The sequence below is a fragment of the Parasteatoda tepidariorum genome, chromosome 5 (assembly GCF_043381705.1).
Source record: "Parasteatoda tepidariorum isolate YZ-2023 chromosome 5, CAS_Ptep_4.0, whole genome shotgun sequence".
In the NCBI taxonomy this organism is placed as follows: domain Eukaryota; kingdom Metazoa; phylum Arthropoda; class Arachnida; order Araneae; family Theridiidae; genus Parasteatoda; species Parasteatoda tepidariorum.
Window position 1 is genome coordinate 16,960,933 of NC_092208.1, and position 6,000 is coordinate 16,966,932.

The window sequence follows — 6,000 nt, forward strand, 5'->3', positions numbered from 1 at the left end:
ATTAAAAACACGCTATTTAAAAAAAAAGAAAAAGAAAACGGGGCAAAAAATTTAATGGATGTTATACGTCAATAATCAATTACTGACAGGTCAATATTGTATAACTTCTCTCTGTATGAAAACTACTGAATAATTTAATTAGAAGTTTAACAGCTTGTATGTTATTAGTGTAGTCTAAATTATAAGCAAATATTTTTTTAATAATATTTTCAGCATTCTAAAAAATACCCAATTAGTCAAGGTTCAATATTTATTTAATCAAAAAAAGGTTAAACGATCCCAAAAGTAAAAGCATTTTTTAAGTATAAACATTATTAATTTGATATCTAGCATTAAAATCCGCTGTCATGTAGCTACATGTGTAACAGAAACATAATTTTCGCAATCTGAAAAAATTTATAGAAATATTTTAAGTGATTAATCACAGAAATAATCCATTTGTTTATGCTACCACTACCACCTAAGCAATAATAAATTTGAAAAGAAAAGTTTAAGCCCAAGTAATAAAATAAATATGAAACTTGTTTAAATTTAAATTATGACTGACAATATTCCCTTTCTTAAAAAAAAAGTCAGGTGTGAAGATAAATGAGGCTTAAATTCAATTTGATAATAAATTGCTCAGAAATCATTAGCACAATATTAATCATTGAAATGTATAAAGAGTTAATTACCTTTCCAATACACCATAACTGGTTCGCTCATACAAGCCTTTTTCAAGAAGATCAAAATCTTCATCTACCCAATTCATAGAACTGAAAATATAAATAAAATAACCAAATATACTTGTATTCATTTAAAAAAGGAATGTTTTCAATCTCAGTTCTAGGATAAATAAAATATCTATAAATATTTAGAATATGCTATTTTAATTGCCATGGAAAGAGAATAATTTATTACATTAATTATGTCAGTAAGAAAATAATAATGCTTGATTACAATTTGATGTGAAATTCTTCTTAAATAATTTTTTTTAATTCATTCGTACAATACTGGTATAAATCAACGCTAATTTGTTTAAAGAGTAAATTACGTATTATTAGCCAAAACACTTTTGCATAAATACAATCCTATTTTAAAAAGAGCAAATTCTCCATTATTTCACTGCACGATATGAGAACTCAAATTATAAGTAAATAAAAAAAATTAAATATCTGAGTATTTAATGAAAGAAAAATTATTGACAATCCCCTTTTTCAGATAAGTTAAATATATATTAACTAGAACGGGTGTATTACTTTAAATGCCTCAAAGTAAAATATATTTTGACTAACTATATTAGACATGTCAAGTTTAAAAAAAGGTAGATTGATTTCGATTTGGTGATAAATTAGGCAAAAATATTTTTTATATCATTAGCACAATACTGGTAGAAATCCTTATTAGTTTATATATAGAGTAAATTACGTATCATTAACCAAAACTCCATACCTGGTCTGTTCATACAATCCTTTTTCAAGAAGATCAAAATCTTCATCGTCCCTCTGGACTGACAATTCATCTCCAGACATATCAGTCTGTTCATCTCCACTGCCATCGCAGCGTTCATCAACATTTACTACAACCTCAGCTACAGGTAAAAATAAGAAGAAAAAAAACATTGCAATACTTACTAGTATAACACAATTTAAAGAAATATAATGCCAAGAGAATTAAAACGCAGAAAAAAAATTTATGATTTTTTTTTATATTTTCAATTCAGTAAAATTTAATGAGACAATGTAAGGTTCTGCAAAGAATAAACACAATTTGTAACTATCATATTATTTATTTTAGAAAGTTTGTATGAAACATAATGTCTTTAACTTGCCATATTTATTAACTTACTATGTATTAGGAAAGACTGACGTTTTTCTCTGTAAAAAAATACTTGCCAAGCCTTATAGTTCTTCAACAGATGTTTTATTTCATTTCTTGTTAATTGACAAAATGAATAAATAAATGAATAAATTCAAGATAAATGATGTCTATACTTTTCTTACTTTTAGAGAAAATTAAATTGTGAGATTAGTGCACATGAAATTTTGTCAATGATGATGAAATATAATTTTTTATCTTGAATGAACTACACATTATAGAACTGGTTTTATAAATTCAGCTGCAATATATTTTTAAATCTTTTTACTTATAACTTTTTTCAAGAATATTATATAGTTCTCATGTAATTCGTTCTTCCATATGAAGCCTTTATATAGTTTTTTTTTTACTTACATCGCGTTTATTATTTGATTAACCTCAACGTTTTTTTGAAGAAAGTGATATAATGGCATTAGTGCCAGGAATATTCCTATTTGTTATGCAGTTAATATCCATATTAACGGCAAATATTTATTGCCTTGTTATTTATATTGATATTTTTTTATGAAAAAGTGCAAATTTCTACAGGAAGTTGCCGACCAAAAATTTATTTTCAAATTGCCAAATCTAAGAGGTGCCCCGAATTAAAAGCCATTACCTACTGTACAACAAATTTGAATTTCCTTTCTTCTGTAATTTCGAAATTAAACTATTAACTCTTTATAAAAAATAAAAAAAACGTGTTTGATTTATAAAAATTTAAACGAGCCATCACGCTCTTTTTTTGTGAAGGAAAACTTACCAATCTTCAAGTGGATTGTCGGATATTTCACTTCCTAATGCATCAAGAGCATTGAAACTTCAAGGAGGTAGATAAAGTCTTTTATTGCAAAAAACTTAGCCAAGATTGCAATAGCCAAATTAAAATTTCTTTGTTCCTTTTTGAAAATGGTGAGTTGTGAACAAAAATAATTACGAATTCATTATTTTCAGCCAAACACATACAAGAAATACTTATTGTCCTCTAAAGGGCATTTTTCATATTTTATCATGCTATTGACAGCATACATTTTAATTACCTCACTCGAATTTCAGCTTTGTGAATCAAGATATAGAAAAATTTATGTTTTGTACTTACATAGAGGTCGAGGATGTTCATTCAACTGGTTTAACCAGTGATTAATAATGGCTCTTTTATAGAGAGGAAACCTCATCCTCTTCTGAAGCCAATAAGAAATCATTCTTTGGTGATACAAATCACTCATAATTAAACACTTTTTTAAAGCTTTTGAAAACCGCAGTCAAATTGACAACCTTTTCTGAATATAGCTCAAAAAAGAATGAACATCAATTTTTTTTATACCTTTGTTACAGTTCTCAACAATTACTATATTTTTGCTAACAATGTGTAACAATATAATTTTATGCACAGTTCTCTGATATTTCATTAAATTTGAGTATTGTTGCAGTTCTAAAGTAACTATTTTTTTCTTAATTGTTTTAAATTAAATACGAAAGCAAACATAGACATTGTTGACAAAATTACAAATCTAAGTATAAAAAATGATTTCTTAATGCAAGAAACTAATATTCATAAAAGAGAACTACAATTTGTGCTATACACATATGAAAGAATTTAAAAGATATGTAGAACTTTTAAAAATTAGTCGGACATTAGTGTTTGTTTTTAATATTTTCCTAATTAGTTTATTCCGCACAAAAATTAGAGATATCTGGTAGGGGTGCATAGGACATCTGGATGACCCCACTGTGTATGACACTTTATAAATAAACAATTGTGTAGATTTATAATCTCTTGAATTAATTCGATTCTATCGCCAAATATGTTGCCATAACGTCCCATGACATGAAACTTATTTTTCTTATTAAAGACATTTAAAAATTAGTCATATATAGTTATGAATTACACTGCGCTTTCATTAAATAAATTGAGGCCTTTAAAAGTTTTAAGCGCAACTATCCATTTTTATACAGCAAATTATTTGGTGTGCTCAATTAAAATTCTACAGAAAGTATGAAGTACAAAAATGTCTAAATTTCTTTACTGCATCTCTAAAATTTGTTTAATATCATAAAGCAAATTAGCATTTTTGTCAAAAATAAAGCCAGATGCTTAAGACAGAAAAAACAAAAATGCCATCGAAATTTATCAAATCTGCACTGCGGAATGTGAGACTAAAATCGTGAAAAACCTTTGTATTCGTAAGAAAAAAAAACCTGAAATAAAACGCTAGTGTAAGAAACACTTCCAGTTTCATCAGGTAATCCAATTGGTTCTTTTGTTTTTCATTCCGCCTCCTTAGATAGTGATTTAAATTATTTTTGATAGAGTTTTTGTTTTTTCCGTACTTAAATATAATTACACGATCCCTTCTGAGTACACATTTCTGACTTAATTTTTGCTAATGGGTTCCAATTTTTTGATTAAGGGGAATGATAGATGCACTCGTTAGATATGTAGATTTTACGCTCACTTTCTAAGATAAGCACGGAAGAAAAACACTAATTTCTGGAAGCCAGTCGCAATTAGAGAAGCGGCAAGTCGTGGCAGATTAAAAGGGAAGAATACAAATATTTTACATAATTGACAAACACGTTTTTGTATAGAGATGCACGTGAAACAGGTATAGTAATATAAGAAACTGACTTTGTGTAAGTTTACAGCAGGTGCATTTAAGATTTAAATGCTGATAAAAGGTGCTTAGAACATCCTTACAATTTGTTATCAAGCTAGACCTGTTTCTATGGCTTTCAAAAGATAATCTTCTGAAATGGTTGTGAGTGCGTCACATATGTTACATATGGTTGTGAGTGCATCACATAGTCTGTCACATATGTTGCTTTTTTCTTCGGCGCCTATCATTCCGCCATTTTACGATTGTAGAAACATTTCCAAACGAGACAAACTGTTGTCCGAAGGCATGTAGCTAAGGAATCTTCCACATATATGGTTAGAGCGGCCATTGGTAAGACGATTTTTGCCAACATTGTAAATTGAAGGCTATACATGAAAGAATTGTATTCCTAGGTACCACGACTTAGTTTTATTTCTCTCATCGATATTATCCTGAGGGGCACGATGAAAGTTACACTACCAGCATATGAATAGGAGTATGTCTCTTTGGGATAAGGTCATGTTACCCGGATAAATCAAGGTTTGGCCCCCAATCCAATAACAAAAGCGTTTAAGTGTTGAAGGATGCAAACCGCACACTACAGGCCACTAAAGTCATTGAACAACACGGAAAAAAGCATCGTGGTATAGGCATGAATTTCATAGGGATATCTTACTGATCTGCAAATCTTCTAACCGAGTACGGTGATGGCGATATGATATTGAGATAAAGTTCTAGGCCTCATTGTCAAATTCCACACTGTCAGAAGTCGGAACATCTATCGTTCTAATTAATAATGTCCTCCTAAAGCTGTCATCTCGACGACTACCAGATTGTAGGCTGACTCCCTCTTTGGCATTTAGTAATATTGGTAGTTTATGGAATGACCTCAGAGGAGGTGTATGTACATGTGCCCCAACTCCAGCCATATCCCGAATTTGAGAACTGCTGGACAATATAAAATCAAACATGTACAATGTGTATGCAAGTAAAAAAATGCTCTCATACCGTATTTACTGCTGGTATTACTGGTTTGTTTTAATCGTCATTTTGTTAATAACGCTAATATGGCTTCATCATATAATTTATAAAAACTAAATATTGTTTTTATCTCTGCTGTTATTGGTGTTTTGTATTATTGTGAGTAAATATATTTGCTACTTTCCTGCAATAAAAGTAGCTCTAGTCTGTTTTTTTCTCAGTGTTTTAATGTCATTTGTACTGTAATTATTAATTAAATAGTTTTAGCGTTGAAATAAATTTGTTAAATTAATTATTATAACTTTTTTCAATCTCAAAAGACATGTTAATTTTTGTTAAATACAATTTTATCTTCAAGAATAAAATAAGCAAAAACTACAACATTCTCAATTTTTTAATATTGACAAAAAATGCTGCAAATGGTTAGTCAAAGGCACACTACCACGTTTTGTGACCCATCTGTAAAAGTATTTATCGCTGGGAGGGAGATTCTAAGAAATAATATTCCACTCAAAATTATGAATTAGATGACAAGTTGTAATAAATACTATAAAGTAAATAGCATACAGCATATCTTTCCTCGATT